Source organism: Ambystoma mexicanum, chromosome 7p, assembly GCF_040938575.1.
Source record: "Ambystoma mexicanum isolate Mex_15411 chromosome 7p, UKY_AmexF1_1, whole genome shotgun sequence".
In the NCBI taxonomy this organism is placed as follows: Eukaryota; Metazoa; Chordata; class Amphibia; order Caudata; family Ambystomatidae; genus Ambystoma; species Ambystoma mexicanum.
In genome coordinates this window covers 424,608,377-424,630,574 of record NC_090939.1, presented here as the reverse complement: position 1 = coordinate 424,630,574, position 22,198 = coordinate 424,608,377, and the positions used below count along the sequence as shown (strand labels likewise).

Below are 22,198 nucleotides of genomic sequence, written 5' to 3'. Positions count from 1 at the left end.
CGAATAGCCTGGGCGCGTGTATTTCAGGGGTGCGCGGGAAGTTCCACACGCGAATAGCCTGGGCGCGTGTATTTCAGGGGTGCGCGGGAAGTTCCACACGCGAATAGCCTGGGCGCGTGTATTTCAGGGGTGCGCGGGAAGTTCCACACGCGAATAGCCTGGGCGCGTGTATTTCAGGGGTGCGCGGGAAGTTTTACATGCGATTTCAGCAGGGTACAAGTATTTCAGGGGTGCGTGGGAAGTCTTACACGCGATTTCAGCAGGGTACGTGTATTTCAGGGGTGCGCGGGAAGTTTTACACGCGATTTCAGCAGGGTACGTGTATTTCAGGGGTGCGCGGGAAGTTTTACACGCGATTTCAGCAGCGTACGTGTATTTCAGGGGTGCGCAGGAAGTTTTACACGCGATTTCAGCAGGGTACGTGTATTTCAGGGGTGCCGGGGAGTCCTACATGTGATTTGACAGTGTGGGTCCTCCCAGGTGTTCCTTGTACACCTTCCACGGCCTCTGCAGGCAGCCCACACCACAGGGGACTACCCTGCATCTCTGGTCATGTCCCGCAGGCAGCCCACCCAACATGGGCATGCCCCCCAGCAAAGGCACATGTCTCCTTGAACTAATGAACACCAACTCATGTCCCCCACCACCCCCACCCCCCAGCACTGTGGGGCACCTGCCAGCAGGCCCCCACCCATGTCCAACTCATGTCCCCCACCACCCCCACCCCCCAGCACTGTGGGGCACCCTCCACCAGGCCCTCGCCCATGTCCCATCCATGCCCCCCTGCACCTGGGTCCCCACAATCCCCAATCATGTCCGTAATGGCCATCCTCCCCTGCCAAAAGGCCCAACCAACTATCACATCCACCCACATATCAAAGGCAATTACATGTTACACACCCAATGTAAATAATGCAAATGAACACATGTCTGTCACACCCAATGGCTGCAAGTGAATGTTAAAACACCCAACATGACATGCATGAAAGTAATGAGATGATACGACCCATTGAAGGATGAAAATAAAAATGTATTGAAAATCAACTAGAATGGAAATGAAATTAGAAAAACCACAAAGCAAAACAACAAAAAGAAGATGAATGTCCATGAAAAAAATCAAAAAAATCAAAAAATCCATAGAAGAACTATATACAAGACAATCCCGGGTCCATGAGCCCAACCAAATGAAACCTAACTATGTCAACTAACTAAAAACTGAACTATATACAAAAAAGTGGCGCATTGTCCAATCGCAACCAAATAAAAAAAAATAATAATTCAAAGGAAACCTACCACTAACTATATAACTATATACAATGGCAGCGGGCAAGTCCTGCGGCTCACTCTTTGATGTTGCAGGCCAGGGCATCATCGAACTCCATGTCGATGTCCTGGAGGCGGGACTCTGTCCTGGCCCCGAGGTCTCGCAGGGATAACCCCATGTTCACCTCAAACTCCCTGCGAGCTTCCTCGAGGCACTCGGCCCGCCTCAACGCAAGACGCATGGAGAACTCCGCCCTGACCATGGTGAGCCGCTCCTCTTCCTCCCGCTGCCGCTCCGCACCTATCCGCTGGACCAACTGCTCCCACACGGAAGACACTACCATCCCAGGGTTCTCCTGCCCTCCAGCCAATGCCTGCCCCTCTGATCTTGATGGCCCCGAGCCATGATGCCTCCCACGTCGAGCCTGCTGCTGCCTCCGACGCCACTGCCTCTGCCAGCACGACGGCATCCAGGATGATAGAAACCACCGACGCCGTCGTGCACGTGCCCTGCCCGATGATGCCATCACATCCTCCATCTGCTGGGGTCCAGTTGCTGTGTTGTCCACCCCTGCTGGACCTCTGACTCCCGACTGTGGCAGGGATGGGATCCCCACCGAGCTGGCTGCATTGGTCAGGGCAGGTCCACAGGGGGCCCTGGTGGCATCTGGTCCGGAAGACGGCAAGGAGAACGACTGGCGTATAGTCTCCACAGAGGAGGAGAGGGCCGCCAGATTGGCCGACACATGCAGGAAACCCCCAAACAGGGCCGATCCCAATTGGGCCACGTCGGCACGGTGCTCTTCGTGATGACGTGCGTGCTCCTCCTGGAAAGCACGCACGGCATCACAAATCACTGCCGTGCGCATCGCGACCCCAATCAGGACCTTCTCCACACGGCCAGGGGTCCCCTCGTCCGCAGGTGGATGGGAGTCAGATGACATGGACATCCCCTCTACCTGCGGACGGGCCTGGGACGGGGCATCCCTGCTGGTGCAAGGTGGTGCACCCACAGGTTCAGGGACAGCGACATGCACAGGCCCCTCCACGGTGACCTGTGCTGTCTCCTGCCCCTGCCCCTGGACTGCACCACTTGCACCAGCAGGGATGCCCCCACCAGGCCCCATGTGCGCCTCAGTGGCGGCCTCCTCCTCCTCTGTGGAAACCACCAACCTGGATGGCTCCTCGAAAATCTACCGCCGTAGCAGGCCCCTGTGGGGGCTCACCCACCCCTTCCGCTGCAGCCGTGGGGGCATCCCCGCCGCCTTGCTCCACAGCGCCGTCTCCGCCCTCTCCTTCACTAGCCGCTGCGTAGAGGGAGACATAGAACACAAGCATCAGGGTACTGTACAATGGTCCCCTAGACAGGAAGCAATAGCAGATGAGTGCCACTGTCAAAGTACACTTCCATCATGTCACACCACAACACATGTGTCAGTCCAGGCAAAACACACACAGTGACAGTCATGGTGCGTGCCATGGACATTTCAATGCATGTCCAATGGACTCTCGAATCATACAATGTAATGGGACTCACATGCATCATGGGTCATGCCTATCACATGCACACACTTCACCTCAGTCACATCCATCTGGCCCCGTACACCCCAATCACAGTGCATACAAGGATGACTAGGCTGCATCAGTGAATCTGTACATTGTCACAGACATGTGTCATGCATCCATGGCACTCACAAGTCACAGACACGCAGGTCAGGCACACAGACATGGATACCACATATGTATCTGGCATCAGCACCCATCCCTCGCCCCCACCCATGTCCAGGAACAGAGACTGCCATGCTCTCATGTGTGCAATCTGCATAGGGCTCCCCATGTCGCATTCAAACACATGCAACAACCGTGCGGTTCACACATTACAGGTCGCACATGCATTCCCATGATGTCCCTGCACACATACATGCGTACATGGCCTATGACACACATTCAGGCAAGTATCAGACAACCAGCACACTGCAACATGCCCTGTCTCACACAGCAATGCTTGGCCACTTACCGCTCAACTCCAGACGGGTCTCCCTCTCAAGGACCTGGGCGTGGAGCGCTGGGTGTGCGCGTTCCAGGACCCTCAACTGGATGGAACTCATGCGGCCCCAGCCCCCCTCCACGAGGCGCCGGGCCTTCATGAGGGTCCTGGACCTCAAGTCCTCCCAGCGCTTCTTGACCTTCTGGATGGTGCGGGTTGCCACCCCCTCCGCGTTGATGGCAACCACACAGTCGGCCCAGATCCTATCCCGTCCTTCCCTGTTGGCGCGGGACGATCCGAAGAGGGCATCATACTGCCCCAGGACTTGCTCCACCAGGACACCAACTTCGGTGGCAGTGAAGCTGGTGCCCCTCTGCCCCTCTGGCCGGGGGTTGCCACTGGGGTCAGATGTGGATGTGCCCGACATGGCAACCCCAGGGGCAGGAGTGGGTCGGGCAACTGGGTCCTGGGGCTGGGCTGTGGAGCGATGTTATTCGAGTCTGGAGTCTTCTGTACCAGCAGGGGTGGACACAGCAACTGGACCCCTGCAGATGGCTGATGTGCAGGCACCAAATGGCAGGGCATGGTGGCAGCAGGCAGGCAGGCAGGCAGCAGCAGATGGCACGTGGGAGGCTGCTCGGGGCACTGGGGGGCAGTGATTCGGCCTTCTGGGCAGGAGCGTGGTCTTCCGTGTGTTTTCGCGTGGCCAGCTTGATACGGAGTGATTTGGCACGTGAAAAATCTGCACGTCAGCGTGTAATTCGAGGAAAGGCCCTTAGCGCGTAAGCGAACCCCTGAAATACACGTAGCCCGCTCCCCCAGGCCCGATCGCGTGAGAAACTTCACGCGAACCCCTGAAATACACGTAGCCCGCTCCCCCAGGCCCGATCGCGTGAGAAACTTCACGCGAACCCCTGGAATACACGTAGCCCGCTCCCCCAGGCCCGATCGCGTGAGAAAGTTCACGCGAACCCCTGAAATACACGTACCCCGCTCAATCGCGTGTGTAACTTCCCGCGCAACCCCGAAATACACGTGCCCCGCTCGCACAGGCACTATTGATGTATGTTGCCACTTTTGTAATGCGCAGGGACGCTACCGCCTGCCTTCGTGTGGCGGACGTGTTTGGGCTTGTGCGTGTCTTTCGCTGTGCGTGGCTTTGCCCTATTCGATTCCATGAATACGTGTGGTTCGGATGCGTGTGGGCGTTCCGTCTGCTTCCCTGCAGTACATCCCCAGTTACGCCCTTGTTTTCGCGAGTTGTTCCCAATTCCGCGAGTTACGCCCCGTGTTCCGCCCACTTTCTAGTGTATGCGCAGAGGTTGTGCGCTTTCACTGTGCGCGTCGCGCACGTCTTTCGGGATGTTGCAGTGACGTGTGCGCCATGCACGGGTTTAGCGCACATCCCGAGGAAGACACGCGCAGGGACTTCCATGAATCGCACGCGTGCGCGTGCGTCTCTTTATTTCCGCTTGCGCCTGCTTGCGCCTGCTTGCGCGTAGATTTTCGGCGCACGTTTGTTCCATGAATCGGCCCCTATGTTGTTTACTTGACCTGTTGTTGTAACTGGTCTAGCGAAACCAAAGCAACATTTGGTGTAGTATTTCCCTTTATTTTTTTATTTGCTAGGACAATATTTCCCACACTTGTGTCTTTGAAATTGTAAAATGTGTGCATGAAGATCACTATTTGTTGTTTGTGAAGGAATTTTACAAGTGACATATTTTTCAATAAACTTTAAAACAGTTGCATCACTGTCTTGACCAAATTTAGGAGCCTCTTTAATCCATAAAAGCATGTGGATATGTGGTGCTCTTCTGGCTTGGTATTCTTTTCTCCAAAAGAAGTGTTGCACTTCTCAGAGGGGAGGAAGACTTTTATTACAAATAAAGTGTAGCATAGCAATAAAGCGATGATGGAAACATCTTGAAACATTAACAGGATCTAGAGAGCAGAGTTCTCCAGGTGTTAGTATATCTATGTTTATTTAGTTTTTGTTTGATATGCATAGGAAATCATGTAAATCTTCCCATGCATATTCTGAACAACGTAATGTAACAAACCAAGTGGGTGGGCCAGGGTTTCTTATCATACAACGTACATCTACGTGACTTCGGAACCAGTATTGTTTTGTACCACGCATGTTTGCTAACAGATTTGTAATGCTTGATTGTAGAACCTCATCTTTTTCTTGCACTTTTTGTAGTAATTGCGTAGCTGACATATTTTGAAAATGGGTACCTGATTTCAATGTGTGTGCAAATCTGTAGCATAGAGTAGCTAGTTCACTTTCAAAGAGTAGGTGGAATATGCATTCAACATTTTGTCTAAATCCGGGATCTTCAGAATACATTCGTAACAAGCAGTATTCTGATGCTGTTATCTGAGTGGGTCTATCATTGTACATTCCTCTGTGCCCAGTAGGAAAGAATAGAGGAAATGCATACTTCTATGCTTTTTTCCTATATTCTGATTGGTGAACCTTTGGTTTGTCTCATTTGGTACGTTTCTAGTTCATCATTTATGGTGTCTTTAGAGTGTAAAGGATGAATTGTATAATGGTCTAAAATATTGGATACTGTAACAGGATCTAGAAGTTCAAATTGACCAGTCAAATTGAACAGTTTCTGGTGACTCTTGAATTATTTCAGTGGTTTCCCTAAGGTTTTCCTCAATATTAATTTCTTTGTAGTATTCATTATTGTATTTTAGATATTGCAAGGCTTGTCTAACTTTATGTAAGTCTACGAGTTGTTGCCAACTTTCTTTGGTTTTGTCTTTTGTAGTTACACCATGTACTAAGACAATTAAAGCTTGATCTATTGGACGTTGTACTCCCAGAGTGTGTACATATTCTTTCAGATCTAATGGTAAATATACTACTTTGCCACAAATGCCTTTCACTAATTCAGACTGTTTTTAGTTGAAGGGGTATTATTGCTTGAAATGAATGCACTGGTTAATTATTATGCTCTCATATAAATTGAGTTGGTGCAAGGGTTTTGGTAGTGGGAATAATTCAAAGTTATTTGTGATAGCACGTGAAGAAGTTTGGTTTTTGTCAAGTTTTGCAGTGCACTAACCGCAAAGTATTAAGGGGTCATTTATTTCGTATTTGTTTTCTCCTATAAGGTACAAAGCTAATTCACACCATTTGGAATCTTCATTGTCTTCTATTTTGTATGTTATGTCTACAGTTTTTGTGCTACTTTTATAAAAAGTTCTGCGGCAACACACAGACACATGGTTTGGTACTTCAGCAGATGTACTTTTGCATTTTATTATTTCTTTTTTGCATGTGTGTAGTAAATGTATTCCATTTGTAGAATATCCTAGTCGGTTGTAAAGCTATTGCGTTTTGTAAGTGGCTTTCACTTTCAAAATATTTTCTCTGGGTATGCTCTATTTCTTCGAGTAGATCCTTGGCTATACCATGTAGAAGATTGTTATTTAAATTGTCTAATGCTAAAGCTGGACGTTTAGCATAATACAGTTATGGACTAGATTTCTCATAGTTGAATGATGTGTTGATACCATTTTGATATGATGGAAGGTGCTTTTGCAATTAGGTCCTGAAATGCAGGCTAATGAATGTCTGTGTAGTCCTGTGTGTTTGTGCACTGGACAGGTATCCATATTTTGTGGAAGTTTAATTTTAAATTTTTCTTTGCCTTTTAAATATTGATTGAGGAACTGGCATATAGATTTGAACGATTTTTTGTCAATGTTACACATTGATGTGCACGGCTATTTGTACCCTGGACGTTTTGGTTCAGTCTAATGGAGAGGTGATACTGAATTTTCTGGGGATATTTTTGTGAGCAGCGTTTCTTGTTCCATAATGGTATTATTACGTTTCTCATACCCTAGTCCACTGCTATGCATGGCAATTGTGTTTGTTTGCTTTTGTTTGTATGCTTCTTCATTGAAATATGGTTCTGTGCTCGTGGTGTGACTCCATTCACCTCCACAGATATTTAAGAAGTTATTTTTGTTGACATTCCGTTTATTGAGAAGTCTTTTTTGTAATTTAGTCGTTAGTTTTGTTAGGGGTTTCATTCTGTTTAACACTTAAATAAATAACTTCCTTTTGAGAAGGATTGCACTGTCTATGAGAGTTTCTAAGATTAATTTTCTACGGTAGGTTTTAAGGGTTGTGCATGATTTCTCTTCTGTTTTTATAAGGTTCTGAAGGGCTCTGTGGTGAAACATTTTTTGTAAAATACTTTTTTTTGGTATGGTTACTTGTCACTACATCAAGATTTATAGGTGCCGTGTTAGCAGTAGTGGTAACTGAATTCTTGTTAATCACTTTCTGTTTCGTTTTACATTTTTAAAGAGGAGGCAAAGTTTTGGAAGAATGTTTTTTTTTGCTTAATGTCTCTATTAGATCTTTTGTTTGAACTTTTTGTACACATTCTGCTAAAGATGGATGCTTATTTTGGACACTTTTATTTCATTTGATCTACTTCTGCTTTGCTTTCTACGGACTTGCTTTTTGGTAGGCATTCTTTGGGGTCTGTTTAAAAAAAGGAAGGTATGGTTGAGCTGTTCTGCAATGTATGTGTGCTGTGTGCATGAGTGTCTGAGTATGATGGTAAGGATGTATGTGGTGGTGTGTGATTGTGCATTGGGCAGGTACAACTAGTTGGGAAGGCTATTCTTGTATTTGTGTGTTACTATACTGGGGATCAGAAGACAGTCAGTACAAAGTAAGCTAGTGCTGAGGAGAAGCACTAATACTAAATCTAATGGTATAGAATTAAAACAGTTCTTTGTTCTGCAATACTAACATTTTAGGGGCTGATATATGGAATGTGTGCACCGAAAAATAGGGATGTGTGTGCCAATCTGCCTGCAAATCCCTGTTTAACAAATGTGGATTTGTGGGCAGAATGGTGCACAAATCCCTGCTTTTCGGTGGACAAATTCCTTGAATCAACCCCACAGTGTGTTTCAGTAACAGTGAGAATATTACGGCAGTATTGTACTTACTTATTTTGCTTGGAATGAACAGGTTTTTTTGAGTTGTTGTTTGTATTTCAGATGCTGTTGCTTTTCAGGAGAGTGGTCTTCACTGCAATTGTAAAAGAAAGAAGTTAGTCATTTTGTGTGTTTATAGCACTGATGTTAATTTAGACATTGATTTTTATGTTGTTGTACTAGTATTGTTGTTTGATAACTGAACATAGTGTGTGCATGCAGTTTCCTTTGACTATGCACAGCCTTTATGTTTTACTTACAATATGTTAGTTCAACATCCTTTGCAAATGAGTAGAATACTAAGTATATGAAACTCAATTGATTTCTTAAGGCTGTGTTATTGCATGTTAGGAGATAGAAGACATAATGATTTACTTGCTTTGCAATTTCTGTAAGGTAAATGGCAGAAACTGTATAGAAAAGCATGGAATGTATGTGTTTGTGAAGGTGTTGGTAATAAAGCAGAAGGATGTGATGTACAGGCAGTGGTGTTATTTTAGCTGGGAGCTTTTCAATGATAGTGTCTATCTGTGTGAGTGTGTAAAGACGCAAGAACTTATCCTGGCTGTGTGTAATTTTCTAATACACTACTAAGTGTTTTTCTACAATTATACTGTTATTTCTTCCATCTTTTAATATTATAATGTTTTAGATAGTTGTGTGTGTAAGAAAATAATTGACATAGCAGACAGGTTTGGAAGTGACAGTTGATTATAGCAGATGGGACTTAATAGTAAGTTCATTTTATAGGTTATACAGGTTAAGTGGCAGTTACTCTCTTTATATGCATTCATAAGAGTTGTACATGTACTCTGCATAAACTATGCATATCTGTGGTTTGTATTCATGCATGTGGATATGCATGCAGCTGCAAGTAGAAATCTTGGAGACTTGTACAGTAGTTTTTGTAGTAGGTGCTTTCCAATGAGTTGAGACTTGTACTCAGAGTGATAAACATTGCATTTGAAGTGTTGAACTCTGATGATGGAGTTAGATGTAGAGGTCTTGAATGTGATTGGTGGATGGTTGTGTGCCTGCTTAGCTGTATCCAATGAGGAAATGGCACAGAGAGTGAAGTGGAAAGGGTAGAAGGGCTGTCTAAGAGTTACACGCTCCACATCCAGGGTTTTCCAGAAAATCCAGCATGGAAAGGGGACCGGCAGTGTGGAAAAAGGGCGAGGTGCCAGAGCGTTGGTGGTGGTTACCACATCCAGGGCCCTGGCCCTGTGTGCTTGACTAAATTTAGAGGGGAAGATCAATTTTTCACTGTCAAAGGCTCCAGTACCATCGCCATATTTGGGGACGCTCACAAGAATGGAGGAAAGGGGATGCCTGTTTCCTAACATATAGGGCGGGCTAAAGCCCATATGAGCACCAAGAATGCTGCAACTTCCCAACTGGCTTTGTTGCCCATCCAGTACGTTTTGAGAGGCGTAATGGCCACATTTGTTCTCATGGCTACATGCACTCTTGCTCAGAATTCAAAAAGGCAACTTTTCTGTGTGAGGCTGGTAATAATTGGGGATAGATTCTGCCAGACACCTCAATCCACTTTACTGTGTGTGCCTGCAGGTGTTGAGTTTGTGTATTTGTTTTGAAAAAGGCTGTGTGTAGTGAAGATGGCAGATGTGGAGAAAGTCAGGGTGTTTGTTGGTGCTTGGAGATATATTTGTGCACGGTTTACAGCAATATGCTCAATGCAGGCATGTGGCAAACAATTCTGATGTTAAAGGAGTTTAATGTTAAAGGAGTGGAGGTGGTGGTCGTGTGGAGCACTTTGTCTGATTGCAATGTACAGGGAATTGTACAAGTTTGTGAAGATATGGGCAGGATGAACAGTCCCCATGTGGTAGTTTTGCACTGTGGTGCTTTCCATTTGGGCTATGTCAGTGCCCCTACTTTGTTGGCAGATTTGGAACACTTGGTTCAAGAAGCAATGAACATCCTTCCAAAGGCCAATTTTTTTTTTCTGGATTAGTACCTAGGGCAATATGGGATAATAGTTCAGTTTTTTGTCCTCATCAAAACCTCTCAACCGAGGCATATGTGCTTTAATGCTTAGAGCTGGTATGCTCCTCTGTAATAATGAGAATATTGATTCCAGTAATGCTGTTTATTTTAAAGAGGAAGGCATTTCTTTATCTTTTATGGGAAATGCAATGCTGTTCTGGAATGTAAGGGTTGCTTTGGAGAAGGTTATGTGATGATTTATGGAGTAAAGTAAGAAAGAAAAATGAAAAAAATACAAAATAACAGGTGTCTGTCAAGCATCTGCAAAACATACAAAAAAAAGCTCTTTTCAGAGCCAAGCTCAAAGGGGAAATGGGGCACACTATTTAAATTTAAATACATCACACTCAGATTTTCGATATGTCCGCAGACATGGCGGTAGTCCACGGACACCGCATATTACATACAGGGATTTTGGGGTGGAGAGGCATGCAAATGAGAATTAGTAGAGCAAGGGATTGGTCAATAACGTTTACTGGGTGTGTTTTGTAAGGAGGGAGTTTGTCAGAAAGTCTTTTTCCTGAGACAATAGCAGCTAGCTATGGCTGTGTGTTTGAGAAAACAGATTATCTGGATTTTGGCAGACGCATGGATACATTGGTTGGAGGTGCATGCAGAACACTGTGGGGTAGCTGCACATCTTGGATTCCCTCATGTGGAAGTGCATTGGAATGGAGTGTGTGGAATGAAGTGGCTGGACTTGGTACCTCTCTGTGCTACTTTGGAGACACAGCATCATCCAGACATAGGGCCTGATCACAAGTCTAGCGGTAACCCTTAAATGCGACGGTAGCACTATTACCGCCGCATTTAAGGGTCCGCCAGATCATGTCTTTGGCGGATTTCCTCCCAGCTCTCAGCTGGGGGGAAATCTGTGGCAAAATGGCTGATTTTCAGGGGGATTACCGCCGGCAGGAAATCCACCAGCGGTAATAGCGCAAATTTTCCCCATTGGGCCCAATGGGGAATGGGCAATAATCCTTCCGCCAAACCCGTGGTCCCACGCTAATAGCGCCAGGGAGTTTGGCGGTCAACTCGTGATGAGGCCCATGATTATAATTCATTGTGGAGGGAACAGTTTAGGACATGTGTCTGGAATTTCTTTGCAATTTACAATGAAAGAAGGATTTACGAAGGTCATGGACATGTTCCCAAATTCTTAAGTAATTTTTTCTTGGATTACACAGAGACAAATGTGGCTGCGTTCTTCTTCATTTGGTCCTCAAATGGAGAAAGCGAGGCACAATGTCAATAAGGCTGTTTGTGCCTTTTTAAGAGATGTTGGCATGTCCTCTTTTCACAGTGAAAATATTATGTTTCGTAACACATACATTTTTCGCAGAGATGGAGTCCATCTTACTTATGCTGGCAATCATATTTTTCTGAAAAATGTACAAATGCATTGCTACCTTTTTTGGAATTACAGCAATCCATTTTGCAGTAGGTGTTCACCATTTAAATTTTTCAAACACAAAAAAACACCAAAAGGCTCTTTTCAGAGCCACCACTTCCTCCCAGAGAAAAGTGCAATGGTTTTGATGGGGCAGCACCCCAAAATTTTATATGTACGCGAACTGTCCGCGGACTTCTAAATATGCACAGGGCCCTGCACTATTTATTTGTCACTTCTATTTTTGAACTGTGAAAGGCGGCTCTGAAAAAAGCCTTTTATTGGGGGTTTTTGTTGTTGTATATTTTTTTTTTTTGTTTTTTTCACACGACACATAAGGAAAGGAGGGGAGAGGGTAAGGAAGGGACACCAACCACGGGGACAAGTAAGGGCAGGTGGAGAGAGGAAGATGTAGGGTGGACCTTTTTTAGGTAGGTAGCAGACCTTCTCATGCTCTGTGACCGCAGCCTCAAAAGCACTCTGAAGACTCTCCCCGCTACAGAGTACTGCATCGCAATACATACACAATATTGTGACCCTCGAAAGGTAAGGGTCAACAGCATCATGGATGGCATGTGAGGCAGCTGGAGGGATGCGCTGTCCCACAGGAGTGTCTCTTGTGGTGACAGGAGCAGAAACAGAGGATGTTGTAGAGGAACTCAACCTACTACGTTTATCACAAGGTACAACCTTGCAAATAGCCCCACAGTGGAATGACTTTAGGTGACACTTCATGGCTCTTGTACCAAAGCTGTACGGACCAGGCCTCCCACGACATTTTGCACTGGTTGCAGGCAACCTTATTCGCTTTCCGCGGACAGATCAAGCACCCCAAAAAGGCCAAAAAAGTTCCAAAAAGTATGGATAAAGCCAGGGTCATTATCTGGGACATGGGCAATGGTGAATTTATACTGTAAAATACTTTGGATTGTCCAAAAAAGTACTTTTGAAATGTTCGGGGACCCGGACAGTGTCCGCAAATCAGGACACACGCTCAGCATGGGTGCGGTCACATGATGATGTCGCAAACACGTCCGCGAATGGGATGGGTGTCCGCAGGACACCAAATGCGTGGGAACAGTTGTGCGTCTGTGCGCGGATGTTCTACAGACAGTGTTCGGGTTCTCAAACGAATTAAAAGTGAGACACACATTAGATGGACAGTTACGGACAGGCGTGATGTTCGTAGGACTTATGGATGTGGTGTAGATGTTCTATGGTGAGAACGGACTGGTATGGTGTCCTTAGGACACCTCCAATATGGTTAATCATAGACATTCCGGACACCGAGTGTGTTCTGAGAACAGTTCCATCTTGCTTGAGGACAGTACGGACAGGTATGGTGCCCTTAGGACACCTCCATTTTGGTTAATTGCAGACATTCTGGACACCAAGTGTCTTCTAAGAACAGTTCCATCTTGCTTGTGAACAGTAGGGACAGGTATAGTGTCCTTAGGACACCGCCATTTTGGTTAATTGCGGACATTGCAGACACCAAGTGTGTTCTAAGAACAGTTCCATCTTGCTTGCGGACATTACGGACAGGTATTGTGTCCCTAGGATACCTCCATTTTGGTTAATTAGGGACATTCTGGACACCGAGTGTGTTCTAAGAACAGTTCCATCTTGCTTGTGGACAATATGGGCAAGTATAGTGTCCTTAGGACACCTCATGTTGGTTAATTCCGGACATTACGGACACCGAATGTGTTCTATGAACAGTCCCATCTTGCATGCGGACAGTACGGTCAGGTATAGTGCACTTAGGACACCCCTATTTGGTTAATTCAGGATACCCAGGACACTGAGTGTGTTCTAAGAACAGTTCCATCTTGCTTGCAGGCAGTATGTGCAAGTATAGTGGCTTAGGACACCTCATGTTGGTTAATTACAGACATTCCAGACTCCGAGTGTGTTCTAAGGACAGTTCCATCTTGCTTGCGGACAGTACGGACAGGTATAGTGTCCTTAGGACAACACCATTTTGGTTAACTGCGGATATCCCGGACACCTGCGCTGTCTGCGGACACCCTAACTGCCTTTTTTTTAAAAAAAAGACACAAAGGACTGAATTAAAACACACATTATATTTTGTGTTATTATATACAGATATACAATTTATGAAAGAGACGGGAAGCAGAAACTGACACAAATACAGGGGAATTAGGAATTTGGAGAGTATGGATGGGAGGGGATGAAGGGATGAAAGTTTCATCGCAAAGTTTTTCTTGGTGGTGTGGGTTTGGGGATAGTTGACTGGGACATGGAGAGAGGAGACAGGTGCATGTGGGACAATGATATTTATTTTTTTCTTTTATGTGGTCCTCCACAAAATGTTTTAAAAGATTGAAATTTTCCATAAGCATGTCCATTGTTTGATTCATGCGCTGCAGAGTATTTTGTAATGTCTCTTTTGGTATATTATTTTCAATGTTGGTATGGTCTTTTAAAAAATATATATATGTTAAGTACACATAAAGTAATGATTATTAATTTGCTTATATAGAGAAGTGTCTGCCATTAGTATCACTGTCTTCACACATTTCCTCACGTGGAAAATGTTCTTCAAGCCATTCCAAAGTACTGGACATTTTTGTGTAAAAGAAAATATATTACTTTTAGTGTACCTAATACAGAAAGTTTAGAAATATATAAGAAAAATGAAGTTTACTTACTAGTTTCTGGTAAGTTTTGTGTTACTGTTTTGTAGGTCTGCTGTTGCTTCTTGCTGTGCAGTTTCTGTGAGGTAATTATGTTGGAGGCATATCATTTTTGTTTTGCTATATTTCATTTTGGTACATATGATATTTAAATGGATGGTTGATGTGTTACATAAATAGGTTCCACTTCTTATTTATTATTACATATAGGGGCTGATTCAAGGAATATATTTGTGCCGAAAAACAGTGATTTGTGTGCCATTCGGCCCGCAAATTCCCATTTGTTAAACAGGGATTTGCCGGCAGAATGTCGCACAAATCCCCATTTTCCAGTGCAAATAATTCCATGAATCAGCCCCATAATGTGTTTATGAGGTGTTTTTTGAACTTGTTCAGTGTTTATATGGCATGATAGAATAATTTACGATACCACCTGGGTTTTTGGGTAGTGTTGATGTTGTCTGCGTCCGTCTGCGGACATATGCACAGTCCGCAGACATCAGAATCATTAGCTGGCCGTTCAGTATGTTCTATGTTACATGTATGTAAAGTAAGGGAATCCTAGTAAACATGTATCAAATTCACACTATGAATATGTATGTTCAATAAAAAAACTTTGATAAACGGAGTTTATGGTTAAGTTACGCTATTAAAAACCTATGAAATTCAGTAAAAAAACGTTGTTAAAGGGACGTTATGGTTAAGTTGCGCTACTAAAATCCTATGAAATTCAGTAAAAAAACGTTGTTAAAGGGACGTTATGGTTCCAAGTAAAACCGAAAACCCCTGAAATTCGCAATTTATGATAAGCTAAGGAACCGTAACTTGCGCCACCACCGTGCATTGCTAAGTCTAACACCCAGGACATCAAAGATGACATCACAAATGCTTTGTTAAGGTTAAAGTACAGATTAGTTATTAAATTTTGGTTTTAAGAAGATTAAATAAGCGTTTGTAAGTTTGTAAGATTTGCTGGTAATCTCTGTTTTACAGTAATGGTACTATCATTACATTCAAACCATCCACAATTCTTTTTTTTATATGCAGTGTAGTGACCTGCATTGGTTGTGACTCCTGCGTGGTAGATTATACCTATTGTTGTGAAGGTTTATTACCAAGTGATACTTGACCATGTGTGAATCCAGTCAGCTTGCAGTTGTTTTTAGTACCATCTGAATTGTAATGTAGAAGCATTAGTATTTACTACGTGTTTGTATTAGTAAGGTGGAGTGAATATCTGAATTGCAGGTAGTACATAATCTACCATGGTTTGCATTTTTGTACAAGTTGCTGAAATGGCACGGATTCACAATTAGGTATGGATACATACACAAAGGGCTCATTAGGGATTTGTTCCTGTGCCACATTGTTGCAGAGAGTGCATGTATGTTTCCACATGTATGAAATCTGGAAGATTTCATTTATAGGTATGTTTTTGTTTTCCAGTACTTGTAGTAAGTACATTAGAAATTCTTATGGATCTTCTTGTGAGGTTATAGTGAATTTCACCATTCCAGCAGAAGTAGTCCAATTCTTGTCTTATTCCATGAACACACTTTACGTGTTGTCAGGATTATTTGTTGTGTTTCTATGAAGGACTAACATTTGCAAACACAATTGGTCTGTACTGTGTAAGTAAATGTTGTCAACGATTGGTGGCAATTGAAATAGAATATTCATTTCTACATTTGGGTAGCAACTTACACCAGTTATATTTGAAAATTTGAATGGACCAGATAGTTCTGTGTCCAAGTCATTTTTTTGAGGGGTGTGTTGCTTCTTTGATGAACTCCCTGAGTTACTTTGAGTAATAGGTTCTTCTTTGGTTATGGTAATTGATGAAATATTAGCTTCTTTTACTCTCTTTGGAGGATTTGCAGTGAGATCATGTTGCATTTCTGTTTGAATTAGTTTTCTTTTACGTTTTCCTTTTTGTGGAGCAGGATATGTTTTTAGATGGGGTGTATAGTGAACGTAGTCTATTGTATTCTAAAATGAAAGGAATGTCAGCATTTACTTTACTTGCATCAAAGTTGATTAGAAATAGACCCTTAAGTGTACGTAAGCGTGATAGTGCTACGTAGCTCATGCCTTCTTTAAAGACTGTGTTCCCAATATTTATCAATGCTTTGTCTAGGGTATGACCTTGTGATTTGTGAATGGTGACTGTGTATGCTAGAGAAAAGGAATCGAGCTGTTGAGCGCCCTATCCTTTTTTACTTCTGAAAGTTTTTAAAAGACAATATTGACAAACTGAATGTTGTTGTCACGTGGGTATGTTTGAAAGCCAACAACTGTACCCAGTGCTCCATTAACTAGTCCTTGTTCAACGTCAAGGTTACATTTAAGCATTACTCTACAGTTTAAGGATAATTTTTATATTTTCTCCAAACCAGCTGTGTTGGAGATAGAATTTTCTAAGGTGTTTAATCTTGTTGTGGCTTGTTGACACATGGGTAGTGTCATACCATGTACGTCCAGTTTGTCTGTGGAGCAAATTTCAATTATTGGTTGCATTTCTTTTTTCAACATTTTTTCATTGAATTTGGAACAGCTTGCAAGAGTTGGCATTAAGGACATACAATTGACATTTTTGTGTGCTAATTGTTTCAGGACATGAGTAGCACATGAATTATGGCCATAAAGTGCATGGATGTGCCGGGTTTTTAATATTGCTTGTGCTTCTTGAGATAATACACCAACTCTAATACTTTTTAAAATGTTGGCTAAAGTGAGGTCTGCAGATTGGCGCATGTTTTCTGTTAATTCTCTGTATTGGAAATGTTGCCAAAGGTTGAGATTTCCTATGCTGCCAACAGTTTTGTGTCCTAAGGTTTTAAAAATAGGTTCACCTTTCACTGGTGTCAATGGAAGAAGATATCCGAAAACAATAATGTGTTTTCCTCCAAAGAGTTCTTCATAGTTTGTTTTAAGTACTTCTTGCAATCTAAGGTGAATCAAAGCTCACTTCATCTATTAGTAGCATTTTCATTTGTTCTAACACTGTGCATAGTTCCATTGCAGTTTCTGTAGAAAGTTTGTAATATTCTAATTTTACGCTACCTTTGGGATAGGCAAGGCTGTGTTGCAAAGCTAATCCACAATTGGGCTGTGTTTCTGAGGGTCAACTAAAACATAATTCCAGGTCAAAATAAAAGGCGCGGACAAGCATACAGACCAAGAAGGCCCATGTTCACTGTTGTCTGAAGGAGAGCAAGACACTTTCTATTTCACTGTTTACATATGAGCCTAAACATGCTTTGTCTTATTACAACTGCTAATAGATAATAAAGAAAATGGAGATGGTTGGAGGAAAGCCTTTGGCCAAGAGTCTCCAATCACCAGCCGCCTCACTCGAGGCCCTAAGTGGAGTTTGGAAGGGGGCTAGCAGCCCCAGACATACCATGGAGAAAATGGCCCGGGTGACCACTGCCCTCGGTGGGAACACCATTACGGGTCGGACTATGTTCTGTCACCTAGATGCCCCTGCCAATGCCATCAGTGTATGCTGAGATGCTGCCCGGGTGGTTGTTTCTGGTCGGAACATTTTTAAAATATATTCCATTGAGGAGGACCAGTTTATGGAGAAGTTGAATCTGCGGGTGGGCCGCAAGCCATCACTTAACTTCAGCTGTGCTGTTGTGGTTTGGCACCAGATGGATGAGAACCTGCGAGCCACGGCTACCACCAATAGTGTGGCGGTGACTTGGAACCTGGGAAAACCGTCTTGAAAACAACGGGACCAGCTGTTTACTGAACATAAGTGGACTGTAAACAAGGAATGCTTCCACCCCACTGTGGTGTACATGCTGTACAGCGGCTCACAGGATGGGTACATGAAATGCTTTGACCTACGGAAGAAAGACTCCATAAGTACCTTCTCTGGCCAGTCTGAAAGTGTACGTGATGTCCAGTTCAGCATCCGTGATTACTTCACCTTTGCTGCAACTTTTGAGAATGGAAACGTGCAGCTATGGGACATCCGGTGACCAGACCACTATGAGCGAATGTTCACTGCCCACAACGGGCCTGTCTTCTGCTGTGACTGGCACCCAGAAAACAGGAGCTGGCTAGCCACATGAGGCCACGATAAGATGGTAAAGGTTTGGGACATGAACACTAATCGAGCTAAGGAGATCTACTGTGTTCAGACCATCGCATCCGTGGCCAGGGTAAAGTGGCGGCCTGAGCGCACGTACCACATTGGCACTTGCTCGATGATGGCGGATCATAATATTTACGTGTGGGATGTACGCCGGCCTTTTATCCCCTTTGCCATGTTTGAGGAGCACAAAGATGTAACCACTGGGATTGTATGGCGCCACCTTCATGACCCCGACTTCCTTCTGTCTGGTTCCAAGGACAGCACTTTGTATCAGCACATATTTAAGGATGCCTGCCAACCGATAGAACGGGCAACCCGGAGGGCCTGTGCTATGGACTCTTTGGAGATCTGGACTTCGGAGCCAAAGAGAGCCTGATTTCATCAGATTCCAACCGTAAGCCATACTCTGTTAACCGGCGCTACCCCATATTACCATAGCAAAATATAGAATGTTCAGCTCAGCGAACTCAAGCAAATCTTACTAATACACCATTCTGGAGAGAGGCAGAACTCTCAAACATGACAATGTCCTCAACGAGAACAAACAACTCATAACCATCAACAAAAAAGAACAATGATACATTGACCCTCTGTACCTGGAATACTAGAGGGTTTTCTCACCTCATTCGCGCAAATATGGATGACCTGTGGAAATATAATCTCATCTGCTTACAGGAGACATGGATTTACACTCTGCCTGGATGTGATGGATATATAGTGACAATGAACCCTGCAATATCTCGTAAAATAGGACGACCTTCAGCAGGTCTCCTAACCTTGATTAAAATTGAAGAAAATATACATGTGGTGGACACTACCAACATCTCACTGTGGATACAACTAACTGTACTAGAAACTTTAATTACAAGGATGATTAATGGTATTTGACACAAAGTACCATCACAGAGGTTTGCGATAATCAGTCTATATTGGAACCATGCAGTGATTCAAACGGATGAATTCATTGACGTCTTATACTCCGTGATAGACAACCTTATTCTGGAAACAAAGGAAATTGAAATAACATTATGTGGAGACCTTAATATTCATTTACTTGATAAGCAGGGTTGATTTGTAGATAAAAGACAACTATCAGCGAAAGCGAAAATATGGACCAAAGAAACCACCTTGAGGCAACTCCATTGTACATACAAGATGAAACACAGTCGAAAAAGCATCACTCGGACAAATGGAAAAGTAGTAGAAACTTTAGACTACATCTACATCTCTCCAAATTTAGTCTCTAAAATACAAGCGCAAGATAATGCGAGCTCTGATAATAGTGACCATCACACTATCAGCATCACCTGGAAAGTGCCGTATTGCACAGGAGAGAAAGTACAGTTACCCTAGATGGAAACTAATACTGCAGTTACTCGACTGTATATCAATGATAAGGAAATGAAGAAATTAATTAGTATATACTCGTCCACCACGCAGAGTGGCGGCAAACAAATATATTATGAGTGGATACTTACACCATTCTTAAGGACGATACACAAACAAGACTCTAATAAGAAAACGTATACTCACGCATATAATTCTCACTTAATGGAAAAGAAAAAAGAAATGCAGAGAAAGATCACGGAACTAAAAAGAACAAACTGTGCGAACACACAAAGTGACATTCGTAAAGTAAAACAAAGCTACAGAAACTGGACAAAGAATGCAAAACCTCTGCTTTCAAAACACAATGCAGAAACTATGTTAGCACAATTGAAAACCAATATCACGAGAGGTTTGTGGAATCTATTAAATCCACAAACGGACAATCATCATGAAATAATTCAAGGGATTTCTGAAGGCTCATGGATCAGTCACTATGAGACCATCTACAAACTTACGGCGAGCAAACATAAAATCAGTATGGAGCAGAGAGAAACAACCCCATGGACAAATGCTTGGACACTTGATTCTATCATAACAATCATAAAGAAGCTAAATACATCAAGAGTTCCAGGCCCCGATGGCCTGAGTAACGCCCGTTTAAAGAAACATCCTGAGGATTGGTCCAGATTTTGTTTACAACTATTCACCGCTATCGAGAAATGGAAGCTAATTCCCATTACTTGGACGAAAGCTATCTTGATACCAATTTACAAAGCAGGTGACAGGAAATCACCCTCGAATTATATACCAATCGCCCTATTGGATCCGATTGGGAACATTTTTGCCATATTATTGCTCAACAAACTCAACATATGTATCAAAGAAAGTAAAATATTTGACATCAGACAGACTGGATTCACAAAAAGTATGGGAACGCAGGTAACTCTCATGATCTTGAATCTACTGAAACATGAAGCGCTGGCTAACAAATACAACATATATGCAGCATTCATAGATTTGCATATGGCGTTTGACATGGTGAATAGAACAACACTATGGTGAAAATTAAAAAGTGGAATTGTCCATCGAGGAGGCCATGGAAGGGACACACACGGGGTCTAGAGGTGGGGATTCCACTGGTGCTAGTGGTGCAGTGCAGGGGCAGGGACAGGAGGCAGCACAGGCAGCCGTGGAGGTACCTGTGTGTAATCCTGTCCCTGATCCTGTCACTGCATCATCTGGCACCAGCAGGGATGCCTACGTCCAGACCCATTTTCAGGGAGGGGATGAGCACACAACAACTGGCCTTCCTCTCCCTGTGGACGTGGCTATCCGGGACCGTGTTGAGACTGTCCTGGCTGGGATGCGAGGTGACCTGCAGTCTTTTTGTGGAGAGACTGCATGTCATCTCTCATGCCTCTTTGACCACGTTGAACTACTGGGACAGGTCACCGGTGCTGGATTCCTCCGTGTGCTGGACCTTCTTGTGACACATCCTTGCCACAGTCGGGAGTTGGACGTCCAGCACGGGTGGCCACCACGACAACTGCACCCCAGCCAGAGGAGGACGTGCAGACAGCAAGAGCCAGGGCGCAGGCCCAGGCACAGGCACAGCAGCAGCAACATGGTGGGAGCAATGATGGCTCAGGCCTTCAACATCGGAGGGGCAGGCATCGGCCATAGGGCAGGAGGACCCAGGATTTCAAGTGTCTTCCGTGTGGCAGCGGTTGGGCCATGCCATAGATGCAGAGCGGCAGCGGGCGGAAGAGACACGGCTCACAATGGTCAGGGCGGAGAACTCCATGCGGAGGACCCTGATGTGGGCCGAGTGCCTCGAGGCAATGCGCAGGGAGTTGGAGGTGAACATGTCGTCGTCCCTGCGAACTCTCAGGGCCATGGAAGAGGGCCACCTCCAGGACATTGAGCGGGAGTTTGATGATGCCCTGGCCCGGGACATCCAAAAGTGAGCCATTGGACTAGCCTGCTGCCATTGTAAATAGTTTTTAGAGTTAGGTTTCCTTTTCCTTTTCCTTTGATTTGTGGTGAATGGACTATGCCACACACATTTGTATATAGTGTTTTTATTAGGTAGTTTCTTAGGTAGGTTTCATTTCTTTCGTTAGGCTCATGGACCCTTGACATATTTGGACAATAGATTATTTTGAACTTTTTCTTTTGATTTCACCATGGATCAATGGATTTTTCTTTTTACGTTTCCTTTGGATTTGCGTTGATGGAGGGAGAGTTTTGACTATTTTTCTTTAGGATTACTTTGGATTGGTTATACTTTTCATTTACTCTTCTTTTGCACATGGTTTTCATTTCATGTTTGCTATTTTGTTATGCTTTCATTGCATTGCTTTATCTTTGTACATAATGCATTTTCATATTTTAGTTCCATGTGTGGGATTCGCTCATTGGGTTAATGCATGTGAAAAAGTGGGTTTACACAATCAATGTCAACCAATGTG

General features: G+C 44.0%; 1 pseudogene; it reads left to right on the top strand.

Annotated features, from left to right (window-relative positions):
- The first annotated feature begins 17,697 nt into the window (after window positions 1–17,697).
- Window positions 17,698–18,836, top strand: LOC138525945 (GATOR2 complex protein WDR24-like; annotated as a pseudogene).
- The last annotated feature ends 3,362 nt before the right edge of the window (window positions 18,837–22,198 follow it).